This window comes from Coregonus lavaretus (genome assembly GCF_964263955.1).
Source record: "Coregonus lavaretus genome assembly, chromosome: 22".
NCBI classification, from domain to species: domain Eukaryota; kingdom Metazoa; phylum Chordata; class Actinopteri; order Salmoniformes; family Salmonidae; genus Coregonus; species Coregonus lavaretus.
In genome coordinates, this window is record NC_140009.1 from 6,298,697 (window position 1) to 6,316,602 (window position 17,906).

The following is a 17,906-nucleotide window of genomic DNA, read 5'->3' on the forward strand; positions in this document are numbered from 1 at the left end:
TCGACTGAAATTGGTGAAGAACCTCTGAAAGCATTTGTTAATGTAACTCATTAACCTAAAATGAGTTGAGGGACTTTGTCAAATGGAAGACTTGTTGAGTTTCTTTGCTTACACAGTAAGTTGTAACTCGTTCAAAATACAGCCCTTTTGCCATGACATTGTGAACCACTATGCCGTGACCCGGATTCGAACCGGGGTTGCTGCAGCCACAACGCAGAGTACTAACCACTATACGATCACGGCGAGCTACCAGAGCTTGCTCTTAGAGGTTAGTCAGGATGTTACAGTGACGTGTACAAGACGGCTAACCGCTTGAGTTGTTAGCCAGTTCAGCTTTACAAAGTTGTTACGTTTTAACTCTTTCAAAAACTGGCCTTTTTCCGTAAAATTGCATATCTCAATTGCATACTCCTGACGTCCTCTCTCCTCTCGCCACGCCTACTTCTCAAAACAAATTGGATGAGAAAACCAAAGGTACCTCCCCTCTGATCTTCTCCACCAATGGGTACAATGAACAGCTTGAAAAGGCACTGCTGAGATTCGAACTCAGGATCTCCTGTTTACTAGACAGGCGCTTTAACCAACTAAGCCACAGCACCAATACATGTATTCTTTTATGGGTATGAAAACACACACCTATGTTCAATCAAAACAGTCATTCATTTAACCATTATCTCTGTCTTACAAAATCACATCACAAAACAAATGGAATTTCCTAATATTGGAAACGGTACGGACACCTTCAATTGATTAGCAAAAGGGTTTCTTAAACTGTGGTTTGTGACCAAAAGTGGTCCCTGAATATGTGAAAGTTGGTTTGCATGTTATGAGTAGAAATTCAGATTCATACAATATTTCTGCTTACTTTGGTGTTGTTCGCGGACAGTAAATCTCAAATTTGAGTGTCGACTGAAATTGGTGAAGAACCTCTGAAAGCATTTGTTAATGTAACTCATTAACCTAAAATGAGTTGAGGGACTTTGTCAAATGGAAGACTTGTTGAGTTTCTTTGCTTACACAGTAAGTTGTAACTCGTTCAAAATACAGCCCTTTTGCCATGACATTGTGAACCACTATGCCGTGACCAGGATTCGAAACGGGGTTGCTGCGGCCACAACGCAGAGTACTAACCACTATATGATCACGGCGAGCTACCAGAGGTTCCTCTTAGAGGTTAGTCAGGATGGGACAGTGACGTGTACAAGACGGCTAAACGCTTGAGTTGTTAGCCAGTTCAGCTTTACAAAGTTGTTACGTTTTAACTCTTTCAAAAACTGGCCTTTTTCCGTAAAATTGGATATCTCAATTGCATACTCCTGACGTCCTCTCTCCTCTCGCCACGCCTACTTCTCAAAACAAATTGGATGAGAAAACCAAAGGTACCTCCCCTCTGATCTTCTCCACCAATGGGTACAATGAACAGCTTGAAAAGGCACTGCTGAGATTCGAACTCAGGATCTCCTGTTTACTAGACAGGCGCTTTAACCAACTAAGCCACAGCACCAATACATGTATTCGTTAATGGGTATGAAAACACACACCTATGTTCAATCAAAACAGTCATTCATTTAACCATTATCTCTGTCTTACAAAATCACATCACAAAACAAATGGAATTTCCTAATATTGGAAACGGTACGGACACCTTCAATTGATTAGCAAAAGGGTTTCTTAAACTGTGGTTTGTGACCAAAAGTGGTCCCTGAACATGTGAAAGTTGGTTTGCATGTTATGACTAGAAATTCAGATTCATACAATATTTCTGCTTACTTTGGTGTTGTTCGCGGACAGTAAATCTCAAATTTGAGTGTCGACTGAAATTGGTGAAGAACCTCTGAAAGCATTTGTTAATGTAACTCATTAACCTAAAATGAGTTGAGGGACTTTGTCAAATGGAAGACTTGTTGAGTTTCTTTGCTTACACAGTAAGTTGTAACTCGTTCAAAATACAGCCCTTTTGCCATGACATTGTGAACCACTATGCCGTGACCCGGATTCGAACCGGGGTTGCTGCAGCCACAACGCAGAGTACTAACCACTATACGATCACGGCGAGCTACCAGAGCTTGCTCTTAGAGGTTAGTCAGGATGTTACAGTGACGTGTACAAGACGGCTAACCGCTTGAGTTGTTAGCCAGTTCAGCTTTACAAAGTTGTTACGTTTTAACTCTTTCAAAAACTGGCCTTTTTCCGTAAAATTGGATATCTCAATTGCATACTCCTGACGTCCTCTCTCCTCTCGCCACGCCTACTTCTCAAAACAAATTGGATGAGAAAACCAAAGGTACCTCCCCTCTGATCTTCTCCACCAATGGGTACAATGAACAGCTTGAAAAGGCACTGCTGAGATTCGAACTCAGGATCTCCTGTTTACTAGACAGGCGCTTTAACCAACTAAGCCACAGCACCAATACATGTATTCTTTTATGGGTATGAAAACACACACCTATGTTCAATCAAAACAGTCATTCATTTAACCATTATCTCTGTCTTACAAAATCACATCACAAAACAAATGGAATTTCCTAATATTGGAAACGGTACGGACACCTTCAATTGATTAGCAAAAGGGTTTCTTAAACTGTGGTTTGTGACCAAAAGTGGTCCCTGAATATGTGAAAGTTGGTTTGCATGTTATGAGTAGAAATTCAGATTCATACAATATTTCTGCTTACTTTGGTGTTGTTCGCGGACAGTAAATCTCAAATTTGAGTGTCGACTGAAATTGGTGAAGAACCTCTGAAAGCATTTGTTAATGTAACTCATTAACCTAAAATGAGTTGAGGGACTTTGTCAAATGGAAGACTTGTTGAGTTTCTTTGCTTACACAGTAAGTTGTAACTCGTTCAAAATACAGCCCTTTTGCCATGACATTGTGAACCACTATGCCGTGACCAGGATTCGAAACGGGGTTGCTGCGGCCACAACGCAGAGTACTAACCACTATATGATCACGGCGAGCTACCAGAGGTTCCTCTTAGAGGTTAGTCAGGATGGGACAGTGACGTGTACAAGACGGCTAAACGCTTGAGTTGTTAGCCAGTTCAGCTTTACAAAGTTGTTACGTTTTAACTCTTTCAAAAACTGGCCTTTTTCCGTAAAATTGGATATCTCAATTGCATACTCCTGACGTCCTCTCTCCTCTCGCCACGCCTACTTCTCAAAACAAATTGGATGAGAAAACCAAAGGTACCTCCCCTCTGATCTTCTCCACCAATGGGTACAATGAACAGCTTGAAAAGGCACTGCTGAGATTCGAACTCAGGATCTCCTGTTTACTAGACAGGCGCTTTAACCAACTAAGCCACAGCACCAATACATGTATTCGTTAATGGGTATGAAAACACACACCTATGTTCAATCAAAACAGTCATTCATTTAACCATTATCTCTGTCTTACAAAATCACATCACAAAACAAATGGAATTTCCTAATATTGGAAACGGTACGGACACCTTCAATTGATTAGCAAAAGGGTTTCTTAAACTGTGGTTTGTGACCAAAAGTGGTCCCTGAACATGTGAAAGTTGGTTTGCATGTTATGACTAGAAATTCAGATTCATACAATATTTCTGCTTACTTTGGTGTTGTTCGCGGACAGTAAATCTCAAATTTGAGTGTCGACTGAAATTGGTGAAGAACCTCTGAAAGCATTTGTTAATGTAACTCATTAACCTAAAATGAGTTGAGGGACTTTGTCAAATGGAAGACTTGTTGAGTTTCTTTGCTTACACAGTAAGTTGTAACTCGTTCAAAATACAGCCCTTTTGCCATGACATTGTGAACCACTATGCCGTGACCCGGATTCGAACCGGGGTTGCTGCAGCCACAACGCAGAGTACTAACCACTATACGATCACGGCGAGCTACCAGAGCTTGCTCTTAGAGGTTAGTCAGGATGTTACAGTGACGTGTACAAGACGGCTAACCGCTTGAGTTGTTAGCCAGTTCAGCTTTACAAAGTTGTTACGTTTTAACTCTTTCAAAAACTGGCCTTTTTCCGTAAAATTGGATATCTCAATTGCATACTCCTGACGTCCTCTCTCCTCTCGCCACGCCTACTTCTCAAAACAAATTGGATGAGAAAACCAAAGGTACCTCCCCTCTGATCTTCTCCACCAATGGGTACAATGAACAGCTTGAAAAGGCACTGCTGAGATTCGAACTCAGGATCTCCTGTTTACTAGACAGGCGCTTTAACCAACTAAGCCACAGCACCAATACATGTATTCTTTTATGGGTATGAAAACACACACCTATGTTCAATCAAAACAGTCATTCATTTAACCATTATCTCTGTCTTACAAAATCACATCACAAAACAAATGGAATTTCCTAATATTGGAAACGGTACGGACACCTTCAATTGATTAGCAAAAGGGTTTCTTAAACTGTGGTTTGTGACCAAAAGTGGTCCCTGAATATGTGAAAGTTGGTTTGCATGTTATGAGTAGAAATTCAGATTCATACAATATTTCTGCTTACTTTGGTGTTGTTCGCGGACAGTAAATCTCAAATTTGAGTGTCGACTGAAATTGGTGAAGAACCTCTGAAAGCATTTGTTAATGTAACTCATTAACCTAAAATGAGTTGAGGGACTTTGTCAAATGGAAGACTTGTTGAGTTTCTTTGCTTACACAGTAAGTTGTAACTCGTTCAAAATACAGCCCTTTTGCCATGACATTGTGAACCACTATGCCGTGACCAGGATTCGAAACGGGGTTGCTGCGGCCACAACGCAGAGTACTAACCACTATATGATCACGGCGAGCTACCAGAGGTTCCTCTTAGAGGTTAGTCAGGATGGGACAGTGACGTGTACAAGACGGCTAAACGCTTGAGTTGTTAGCCAGTTCAGCTTTACAAAGTTGTTACGTTTTAACTCTTTCAAAAACTGGCCTTTTTCCGTAAAATTGGATATCTCAATTGCATACTCCTGACGTCCTCTCTCCTCTCGCCACGCCTACTTCTCAAAACAAATTGGATGAGAAAACCAAAGGTACCTCCCCTCTGATCTTCTCCACCAATGGGTACAATGAACAGCTTGAAAAGGCACTGCTGAGATTCGAACTCAGGATCTCCTGTTTACTAGACAGGCGCTTTAACCAACTAAGCCACAGCACCAATACATGTATTCATTAATGGGTATGAAAACACACACCTATGTTCAAGCAAAACAGTCATTCATTTAACCCATATCTCTGTCTTACAAAATCACATCACAAAACAAATGTAATTTCCTAATATTGGAAACGGTACGGACACCTTCAATTGATTAGCAAAAGGGTTTCTTAAACTGTGGTTTGTGACCAAAAGTGGTCCCTGAACATGTGAAAGTTGGTTTGCATGTTATGAGTAGAAATTCAGATTCATACAATATTTCTCCTTACTTTGGTGTTGTTCGCGGACAGTAAATCTCAAATTTGAGTGTCGACTGAAATTGGTGAAGAACCTCTGAAAGCATTCGTTAATGTAACTCATTAACCTAAAATGAGTTGAGGGACTTTGTCAAATGGAAGACTTGTTGAGTTTCTTTGCTTACACAGTAAGAAGTTGTAACTCGTTCAAAATACAGCCCTTTTGCCATGACATTGTGAACCACTATGCCGTGACCCGGATTCGAACCGGGGTTGCTGCGGCCACAACGCAGAGTACTCACCACTATACGATCACGGCGAGCTACCAGAGCTTGCTCTTAGAGGTTAGTCAGGATGGGACAGTGACGTGTACAAGACGGCTAAACGCTTGAGTTGTTAGCCAGTTCAGCTTTACAAAGTTGTTACGTTTTAACTCTTTCAAAAACTGGCCTTTTTCCGTAAAATTGGATATCTCAATTGCATACTCCTGACGTCCTCTCTCCTCTCGCCACGCCTACTTCTCAAAACAAATTGGATGAGAAAACCAAAGGTACCTCCCCTCTGATCTTCTCCACCAATGGGTACAATGAACAGCTTGAAAAGGCACTGCTGAGATTCGAACTCAGGATCTCCTGTTTACTAGACAGGCGCTTTAACCAACTAAGCCACAGCACCAATACATGTATTCGTTAATGGGTATGAAAACACACACCTATGTTCAATCAAAACAGTCATTCATTTAACCATTATCTCTGTCTTACAAAATCACATCACAAAACAAATGGAATTTCCTAATATTGGAAACGGTACGGACACCTTCAATTGATTAGCAAAAGGGTTTCTTAAACTGTGGTTTGTGACCAAAAGTGGTCCCTGAACATGTGAAAGTTGGTTTGCATGTTATGACTAGAAATTCAGATTCATACAATATTTCTGCTTACTTTGGTGTTGTTCGCGGACAGTAAATCTCAAATTTGAGTGTCGACTGAAATTGGTGAAGAACCTCTGAAAGCATTTGTTAATGTAACTCATTAACCTAAAATGAGTTGAGGGACTTTGTCAAATGGAAGACTTGTTGAGTTTCTTTGCTTACACAGTAAGTTGTAACTCGTTCAAAATACAGCCCTTTTGCCATGACATTGTGAACCACTATGCCGTGACCCGGATTCGAACCGGGGTTGCTGCAGCCACAACGCAGAGTACTAACCACTATACGATCACGGCGAGCTACCAGAGCTTGCTCTTAGAGGTTAGTCAGGATGTTACAGTGACGTGTACAAGACGGCTAACCGCTTGAGTTGTTAGCCAGTTCAGCTTTACAAAGTTGTTACGTTTTAACTCTTTCAAAAACTGGCCTTTTTCCGTAAAATTGGATATCTCAATTGCATACTCCTGACGTCCTCTCTCCTCTCGCCACGCCTACTTCTCAAAACAAATTGGATGAGAAAACCAAAGGTACCTCCCCTCTGATCTTCTCCACCAATGGGTACAATGAACAGCTTGAAAAGGCACTGCTGAGATTCGAACTCAGGATCTCCTGTTTACTAGACAGGCGCTTTAACCAACTAAGCCACAGCACCAATACATGTATTCTTTTATGGGTATGAAAACACACACCTATGTTCAATCAAAACAGTCATTCATTTAACCATTATCTCTGTCTTACAAAATCACATCACAAAACAAATGGAATTTCCTAATATTGGAAACGGTACGGACACCTTCAATTGATTAGCAAAAGGGTTTCTTAAACTGTGGTTTGTGACCAAAAGTGGTCCCTGAATATGTGAAAGTTGGTTTGCATGTTATGAGTAGAAATTCAGATTCATACAATATTTCTGCTTACTTTGGTGTTGTTCGCGGACAGTAAATCTCAAATTTGAGTGTCGACTGAAATTGGTGAAGAACCTCTGAAAGCATTTGTTAATGTAACTCATTAACCTAAAATGAGTTGAGGGACTTTGTCAAATGGAAGACTTGTTGAGTTTCTTTGCTTACACAGTAAGTTGTAACTCGTTCAAAATACAGCCCTTTTGCCATGACATTGTGAACCACTATGCCGTGACCCGGATTCGAAACGGGGTTGCTGCGGCCACAACGCAGAGTACTAACCACTATATGATCACGGCGAGCTACCAGAGGTTCCTCTTAGAGGTTAGTCAGGATGGGACAGTGACGTGTACAAGACGGCTAAACGCTTGAGTTGTTAGCCAGTTCAGCTTTACAAAGTTGTTACGTTTTAACTCTTTCAAAAACTGGCCTTTTTCCGTAAAATTGGATATCTCAATTGCATACTCCTGACGTCCTCTCTCCTCTCGCCACGCCTACTTCTCAAAACAAATTGGATGAGAAAACCAAAGGTACCTCCCCTCTGATCTTCTCCACCAATGGGTACAATGAACAGCTTGAAAAGGCACTGCTGAGATTCGAACTCAGGATCTCCTGTTTACTAGACAGGCGCTTTAACCAACTAAGCCACAGCACCAATACATGTATTCATTAATGGGTATGAAAACACACACCTATGTTCAAGCAAAACAGTCATTCATTTAACCCATATCTCTGTCTTACAAAATCACATCACAAAACAAATGTAATTTCCTAATATTGGAAACGGTACGGACACCTTCAATTGATTAGCAAAAGGGTTTCTTAAACTGTGGTTTGTGACCAAAAGTGGTCCCTGAACATGTGAAAGTTGGTTTGCATGTTATGAGTAGAAATTCAGATTCATACAATATTTCTCCTTACTTTGGTGTTGTTCGCGGACAGTAAATCTCAAATTTGAGTGTCGACTGAAATTGGTGAAGAACCTCTGAAAGCATTCGTTAATGTAACTCATTAACCTAAAATGAGTTGAGGGACTTTGTCAAATGGAAGACTTGTTGAGTTTCTTTGCTTACACAGTAAGAAGTTGTAACTCGTTCAAAATACAGCCCTTTTGCCATGACATTGTGAACCACTATGCCGTGACCCGGATTCGAACCGGGGTTGCTGCGGCCACAACGCAGAGTACTCACCACTATACGATCACGGCGAGCTACCAGAGCTTGCTCTTAGAGGTTAGTCAGGATGGGACAGTGAAATGTACAAGACGGCTAAACGCTTGAGTTGTTAGCCAGTTCAGCTTTACAAAGTTGTTACGTTTTAACTCTTTCAAAAACGGGCCTTTTTCCGTAAAATTGGATATCTCAATTGCATACTCCTGACGTCCTCTCTCCTCTCGCCACGCCTACTTCTCAAAACAAATTGGATGAGAAAACCAAAGGTACCTCCCCTCTGATCTTCTCCACCAATGGGTACAATGAACAGCTTGAAAAGGCACTGCTGAGATTCAAACTCAGGATCTCCTGTTTACTAGACAGGCGCTTTAACCAACTAAGCCACAGCACCAATACATGTATTCATTAATGGGTATGAAAACACACACCTATGTTCAATCAAAACAGTCATTCACTTAACCCATATCTCTGTCTTACAAAATCACATCACAAAACAAATGTAATTTCCTAATATTGGAAACGGTACGGACACCTTCAATTGATTAGCAAAAGGGTTTCTTAAACTGTGGTTTGTGACCAAAAGTGGTCCCTGAACATGTGAAAGTTGGTTTGCATGTTATGAGTAGAAATTCAGATTCATACAATATTTCTCCTTACTTTGGTGTTGTTCGCGGACAGTAAATCTCAAATTTGAGTGTCGACTGAAATTGGTGAAGAACCTCTGAAAGCATTTGTTAATGTAACTCATTAACCTAAAATGAGTTGAGGGACTTTGTCAAATGGAAGACTTGTTGAGTTTCTTTGCTTACACAGTAAGTTGTAACTCGTTCAAAATACAGCCCTTTTGCCATGACATTGTGAACCACTATGCCGTGACCCGGATTCGAACCGGGGTTGCTGCGGCCACAACGCAGGTTACTCACCACTATACGATCACGGCGAGCTACCAGAGCTTGCTCTTAGAGGTTAGTCAGGATGGGACAGTGACGTGTACAAGACGGCTAAACGCTTGAGTTGTTAGCCAGTTCAGCTTTACAAAGTTGTTACGTTTTAACTCTTTCAAAAACGGGCCTTTTTCCGTAAAATTGGATATCTCAATTGCATACTCCTGACGTCCTCTCTCCTCTCGCCACGCCTACTTCTCAAAACAAATTGGATGAGAAAACCAAAGGTACCTCCCCTCTGATCTTCTCCACCAATGGGTACAATGAACAGCTTGAAAAGGCACTGCTGAGATTCGAACTCAGGATCTCCTGTTTACTAGACAGGCGCTTTAACCAACTAAGCCACAGCACCAATACATGTATTCATTAATGGGTATGAAAACACACACCTATGTTCAATCAAAACAGTCATTCATTTAACCCATATCTCTGTCTTACAAAATCACATCACAAAACAAATGTAATTTCCTAATATTGGAAACGGTACGGACACCTTCAATTGATTAGCAAAAGGGTTTCTTAAACTGTGGTTTGTGACCAAAAGTGGTCCCTGAACATGTGAAAGTTGGTTTGCATGTTATGAGTAGAAATTCAGATTCATACAATATTTCTCCTTACTTTGGTGTTGTTCGCGGACAGTAAATCTCAAATTTGAGTGTCGACTGAAATTGGTGAAGAACCTCTGAAAGCATTTGTTAATGTAACTCATTAACCTAAAATGAGTTGAGGGACTTTGTCAAATGGAAGACTTGTTGAGTTTCTTTGCTTACACAGTAAGTTGTAACTCGTTCAAAATACAGCCCTTTTGCCATGACATTGTGAACCACTATGCCGTGACCCGGATTCGAACCGGGGTTGCTGCGGCCACAACGCAGAGTACTCACCACTATACGATCACGGCGAGCTACCAGAGCTTGCTCTTAGAGGTTAGTCAGGATGGGACAGTGACGTGTACAAGACGGCTAAACGCTTGAGTTGTTAGCCAGTTCAGCTTTACAAAGTTGTTACGTTTTAACTCTTTCAAAAACGGGCCTTTTTCCGTAAAATTGGATATCTCAATTGCATACTCCTGACGTCCTCTCTCCTCTCGCCACGCCTACTTCTTAAAACAAATTGGATGAGAAAACCAAAGGTACCTCCCCTCTGATCTTCTCCACCAATGGGTACAATGAACAGCTTGAAAAGGCACTGCTGAGATTCGAACTCAGGATCTCCTGTTTACTAGACAGGCGCTTTAACCAACTAAGCCACAGCACCAATACATGTATTCTTTAATGGGTATGAAAACACACACCTATGTTCAATCAAAACAGTCATTCATTTAACCCATATCTCTGTCTTACAAAATCACATCACAAAACAAATGTAATTTCCTAATATTGGAAACGGTACGGACACCTTCAATTGATTAGCAAAAGGGTTTCTTAAACTGTGGTTTGTGACCAAAAGTGGTCCCTGAACATGTGAAAGTTGGTTTGCATGTTATGAGTAGAAATTCAGATTCATACAATATTTCTCCTTACTTTGGTGTTGTTCGCGGACAGTAAATCTCAAATTTGAGTGTCGACTGAAATTGGTGAAGAACCTCTGAAAGCATTTGTTAATGTAACTCATTAACCTAAAATGAGTTGAGGGACTTTGTCAAATGGAAGACTTGTTGAGTTTCTTTGCTTACACAGTAAGTTGTAACTCGTTCAAAATACAGCCCTTTTGCCATGACATTGTGAACCACTATGCCGTGACCCGGATTCGAACCGGGGTTGCTGCGGCCACAACGCAGAGTACTCACCACTATACGATCACGGCGAGCTACCAGAGCTTGCTCTTAGAGGTTAGTCAGGATGGGACAGTGACGTGTACAAGACGGCTAAACGCTTGAGTTGTTAGCCAGTTCAGCTTTACAAAGTTGTTACGTTTTAACTCTTTCAAAAACGGGCCTTTTTCCGTAAAATTGGATATCTCAATTGCATACTCCTGACGTCCTCTCTCCTCTCGCCACGCCTACTTCTTAAAACAAATTGGATGAGAAAACCAAAGGTACCTCCCCTCTGATCTTCTCCACCAATGGGTACAATGAACAGCTTGAAAAGGCACTGCTGAGATTCGAACTCAGGATCTCCTGTTTACTAGACAGGCGCTTTAACCAACTAAGCCACAGCACCAATACATGTATTCTTTAATGGGTATGAAAACACACACCTATGTTCAATCAAAACAGTCATTCATTTAACCCATATCTCTGTCTTACAAAATCACATCACAAAACAAATGTAATTTCCTAATATTGGAAATGGTACGGACACCTTCAATTGATTAGCAAAAGGGTTTCTTAAACTGTGGTTTGTGACCAAAAGTGGTCCCTGAACATGTGAAAGTTGGTTTGCATGTTATGAGTAGAAATTCAGATTCATACAATATTTCTCCTTACTTTGGTGTTGTTCGCGGACAGTAAATCTCAAATTTGAGTGTCGACTGAAATTGGTGAAGAACCTCTGAAAGCATTTGTTAATGTAACTCATTAACCTAAAATGAGTTGAGGGACTTTGTCAAATGGAAGACTTGTTGAGTTTCTTTGCTTACACAGTAAGTTGTAACTCGTTCAAAATACAGCCCTTTTGCCATGACATTGTGAACCACTATGCCGTGACCCGGATTGGAACCGGGGTTGCTGCGGCCACAACGCAGAGTACTCACCACTATACGATCACGGCGAGCTACCAGAGCTTGCTCTTAGAGGTTAGTCAGGATGGGACAGTGACGTGTACAAGACGGCTAAACGCTTGAGTTGTTAGCCAGTTCAGCTTTACAAAGTTGTTACGTTTTAACTCTTTCAAAAACGGGCCTTTTTCCGTAAAATTGGATATCTCAATTGCATACTCCTGACGTCCTCTCTCCTCTCGCCACGCCTACTTCTCAAAACAAATTGGATGTGAAAACCAAAGTTACCTCCCCTCTGATCTTCTCCACCAATGGGTACAATGAACAGCTTGAAAAGGCACTGCTGAGATTCGAACTCAGGATCTCCTGTTTACTAGACAGGCGCTTTAACCAACTAAGCCACAGCACCAATACATGTATTCATTAATGGGTATGAAAACACACACCTATGTTCAATCAAAACAGTCATTCATTTAACCCATATCTCTGTCTTACAAAATCACATCACAAAACAAATGTAATTTCCTAATATTGGAAACGGTACGGACACCTTCAATTGATTAGCAAAAGGGTTTCTTAAACTGTGGTTTGTGACCAAAAGTGGTCCCTGAACATGTGAAAGTTGGTTTGCATGTTATGAGTAGAAATTCAGATTCATACAATATTTCTCCTTACTTTGGTGTTGTTCGCGGACAGTAAATCTCAAATTTGAGTGTCGACTGAAATTGGTGAAGAACCTCTGAAAGCATTTGTTAATGTAACTCATTAACCTAAAATGAGTTGAGGGACTTTGTCAAATGGAAGACTTGTTGAGTTTCTTTGCTTACACAGTAAGTTGTAACTCGTTCAAAATACAGCCCTTTTGCCATGACATTGTGAACCACTATGCCGTGACCCGGATTCGAACCCGGGTTGCTGCGGCCACAACGCAGGTTACTCACCACTATACGATCACGGCGAGCTACCAGAGCTTGCTCTTAGAGGTTAGTCAGGATGGGACAGTGACGTGTACAAGACGGCTAAACGCTTGAGTTGTTAGCCAGTTCAGCTTTACAAAGTTGTTACGTTTTAACTCTTTCAAAAACGGGCCTTTTTCCGTAAAATTGGATATCTCAATTGCATACTCCTGACGTCCTCTCTCCTCTCGCCACGCCTACTTCTCAAAACAAATTGGATGAGAAAACCAAAGGTACCTCCCCTCTGATCTTCTCCACCAATGGGTACAATGAACAGCTTGAAAAGGCACTGCTGAGATTCGAACTCAGGATCTCCTGTTTACTAGACAGGCGCTTTAACCAACTAAGCCACAGCACCAATACATGTATTCATTAATGGGTATGAAAACACACACCTATGTTCAATCAAAACAGTCATTCATTTAACCCATATCTCTGTCTTACAAAATCACATCACAAAACAAATGTAATTTCCTAATATTGGAAACGGTACGGACACCTTCAATTGATTAGCAAAAGGGTTTCTTAAACTGTGGTTTGTGACCAAAAGTGGTCCCTGAACATGTGAAAGTTGGTTTGCATGTTATGAGTAGAAATTCAGATTCATACAATATTTCTCCTTACTTTGGTGTTGTTCGCGGACAGTAAATCTCAAATTTGAGTGTCGACTGAAATTGGTGAAGAACCTCTGAAAGCATTTGTTAATGTAACTCATTAACCTAAAATGAGTTGAGGGACTTTGTCAAATGGAAGACTTGTTGAGTTTCTTTGCTTACACAGTAAGTTGTAACTCGTTCAAAATACAGCCCTTTTGCCATGACATTGTGAACCACTATGCCGTGACCCGGATTCGAACCCGGGTTGCTGCGGCCACAACGCAGGTTACTCACCACTATACGATCACGGCGAGCTACCAGAGCTTGCTCTTAGAGGTTAGTCAGGATGGGACAGTGACGTGTACAAGACGGCTAAACGCTTGAGTTGTTAGCCAGTTCAGCTTTACAAAGTTGTTACGTTTTAACTCTTTCAAAAACGGGCCTTTTTCCGTAAAATTGGATATCTCAATTGCATACTCCTGACGTCCTCTCTCCTCTCGCCACGCCTACTTCTCAAAACAAATTGGATGAGAAAACCAAAGGTACCTCCCCTCTGATCTTCTCCACCAATGGGTACAATGAACAGCTTGAAAAGGCACTGCTGAGATTCGAACTCAGGATCTCCTGTTTACTAGACAGGCGCTTTAACCAACTAAGCCACAGCACCAATACATGTATTCATTAATGGGTATGAAAACACACACCTATGTTCAATCAAAACAGTCATTCATTTAACCCATATCTCTGTCTTACAAAATCACATCACAAAACAAATGTAATTTCCTAATATTGGAAACGGTACGGACACCTTCAATTGATTAGCAAAAGGGTTTCTTAAACTGTGGTTTGTGACCAAAAGTGGTCCCTGAACATGTGAAAGTTGGTTTGCATGTTATGAGTAGAAATTCAGATTCATACAATATTTCTCCTTACTTTGGTGTTGTTCGCGGACAGTAAATCTCAAATTTGAGTGTCGACTGAAATTGGTGAAGAACCTCTGAAAGCATTTGTTAATGTAACTCATTAACCTAAAATGAGTTGAGGGACTTTGTCAAATGGAAGACTTGTTGAGTTTCTTTGCTTACACAGTAAGTTGTAACTCGTTCAAAAAACAGCCCTTTTGCCATGACATTGTGAACCACTATGCCGTGACCCGGATTCGAACCGGGGTTGCTGCGGCCACAACGCAGAGTACTCACCACTATACGATCACGGCGAGCTACCAGAGCTTGCTCTTAGAGGTTAGTCAGGATGGGACAGTGACGTGTACAAGACGGCTAAACGCTTGAGTTGTTAGCCAGTTCAGCTTTACAAAGTTGTTACGTTTTAACTCTTTCAAAAACGGGCCTTTTTCCGTAAAATTGGATATCTCAATTGCATACTCCTGACGTCCTCTCTCCTCTCGCCACGCCTACTTCTCAAAACAAATTGGATGAGAAAACCAAAGGTACCTCCCCTCTGATCTTCTCCACCAATGGGTACAATGAACAGCTTGAAAAGGCACTGCTGAGATTCGAACTCAGGATCTCCTGTTTACTAGACAGGCGCTTTAACCAACTAAGCCACAGCACCAATACATGTATTCATTAATGGGTATGAAAACACACACCTATGTTCAATCAAAACAGTCATTCATTTAACCCATATCTCTGTCTTACAAAATCACATCACAAAACAAATGTAATTTCCTAATATTGGAAACGGTACGGACACCTTCAATTGATTAGCAAAAGGGTTTCTTAAACTGTGGTTTGTGACCAAAAGTGGTCCCTGAACATGTGAAAGTTGGTTTGCATGTTATGAGTAGAAATTCAGATTCATACAATATTTCTCCTTACTTTGGTGTTGTTCGCGGACAGTAAATCTCAAATTTGAGTGTCGACTGAAATTGGTGAAGAACCTCTGAAAGCATTTGTTAATGTAACTCATTAACCTAAAATGAGTTGAGGGACTTTGTCAAATGGAAGACTTGTTGAGTTTCTTTGCTTACACAGTAAGTTGTAACTCGTTCAAAATACAGCCCTTTTGCCATGACATTGTGAACCACTATGCCGTGACACGGATTCGAAACGGGGTTGCTGCGGCCACAACGCAGAGTACTCACCACTATACGATCACGGCGAGCTACCAGAGCTTGCTCTTAGAGGTTAGTCAGGATGGGACAGTGACGTGTACAAGACGGCTAAACGCTTGAGTTGTTAGCCAGTTCAGCTTTACAAAGTTGTTACGTTTTAACTCTTTCAAAAACAGGCCTTTTTCCGTAAAATTGGATATCTCAATTGCATACTCCTGACGTCCTCTCTCCTCTCGCCACGCCTACTTCTCAAAACAAATTGGATGAGAAAACCAAAGGTACCTCCCCTCTGATCTTCTCCACCAATGGGTACAATGAACAGCTTGAAAAGGCACTGCTGAGATTCGAACTCAGGATCTCCTGTTTACTAGACAGGCGCTTTAACCAACTAAGCCACAGCACCAATACATGTATTCATTAATGGGTATGAAAACACACACCTATGTTCAATCAAAACAGTCATTCATTTAACCCATATCTCTGTCTTACAAAATCACATCACAAAACAAATGTAATTTCCTAATATTGGAAACGGTACGGACACCTTCAATTGATTAGCAAAAGGGTTTCTTAAACTGTGGTTTGTGACCAAAAGTGGTCCCTGAACATGTGAAAGTTGGTTTGCATGTTATGAGTAGAAATTCAGATTCATACAATATTTCTCCTTACTTTGGTGTTGTTCGCGGACAGTAAATCTCAAATTTGAGTGTCGACTGAAATTGGTGAAGAACCTCTGAAAGCATTTGTTAATGTAACTCATTAACCTAAAATGAGTTGAGGGACTTTGTCAAATGGAAGACTTGTTGAGTTTCTTTGCTTACACAGTAAGTTGTAACTCGTTCAAAATACAGCCCTTTTGCCATGACATTGTGAACCACTATGCCGTGACCCGGATTCGAACCGGGGTTGCTGCGGCCACAACGCAGAGTACTCACCACTATACGATCACGGCGAGCTACCAGAGCTTGCTCTTAGAGGTTAGTCAGGATGGGACAGTGACGTGTACAAGACGGCTAAACGCTTGAGTTGTTAGCCAGTTCAGCTTTACAAAGTTGTTACGTTTTAACTCTTTCAAAAACGGGCCTTTTTCCGTAAAATTGGATATCTCAATTGCATACTCCTGACGTCCTCTCTCCTCTCGCCACGCCTACTTCTTAAAACAAATTGGATGAGAAAACCAAAGGTACCTCCCCTCTGATCTTCTCCACCAATGGGTACAATGAACAGCTTGAAAAGGCACTGCTGAGATTCGAACTCAGGATCTCCTGTTTACTAGACAGGCGCTTTAACCAACTAAGCCACAGCACCAATACATGTATTCTTTAATGGGTATGAAAACACACACCTATGTTCAATCAAAACAGTCATTCATTTAACCCATATCTCTGTCTTACAAAATCACATCACAAAACAAATGTAATTTCCTAATATTGGAAACGGTACGGACACCTTCAATTGATTAGCAAAAGGGTTTCTTAAACTGTGGTTTGTGACCAAAAGTGGTCCCTGAACATGTGAAAGTTGGTTTGCATGTTATGAGTAGAAATTCAGATTCATACAATATTTCTCCTTACTTTGGTGTTGTTCGCGGACAGTAAATCTCAAATTTGAGTGTCGACTGAAATTGGTGAAGAACCTCTGAAAGCATTTGTTAATGTAACTCATTAACCTAAAATGAGTTGAGGGACTTTGTCAAATGGAAGACTTGTTGAGTTTCTTTGCTTACACAGTAAGTTGTAACTCGTTCAAAATACAGCCCTTTTGCCATGACATTGTGAACCACTATGCCGTGACCCGGATTGGAACCGGGGTTGCTGCGGCCACAACGCAGAGTACTCACCACTATACGATCACGGCGAGCTACCAGAGCTTGCTCTTAGAGGTTAGTCAGGATGGGACAGTGACGTGTACAAGACGGCTAAACGCTTGAGTTGTTAGCCAGTTCAGCTTTACAAAGTTGTTACGTTTTAACTCTTTCAAAAACGGGCCTTTTTCCGTAAAATTGGATATCTCAATTGCATACTCCTGACGTCCTCTCTCCTCTCGCCACGCCTACTTCTCAAAACAAATTGGATGTGAAAACCAAAGTTACCTCCCCTCTGATCTTCTCCACCAATGGGTACAATGAACAGCTTGAAAAGGCACTGCTGAGATTCGAACTCAGGATCTCCTGTTTACTAGACAGGCGCTTTAACCAACTAAGCCACAGCACCAATACATGTATTCATTAATGGGTATGAAAACACACACCTATGTTCAATCAAAACAGTCATTCATTTAACCCATATCTCTGTCTTACAAAATCACATCACAAAACAA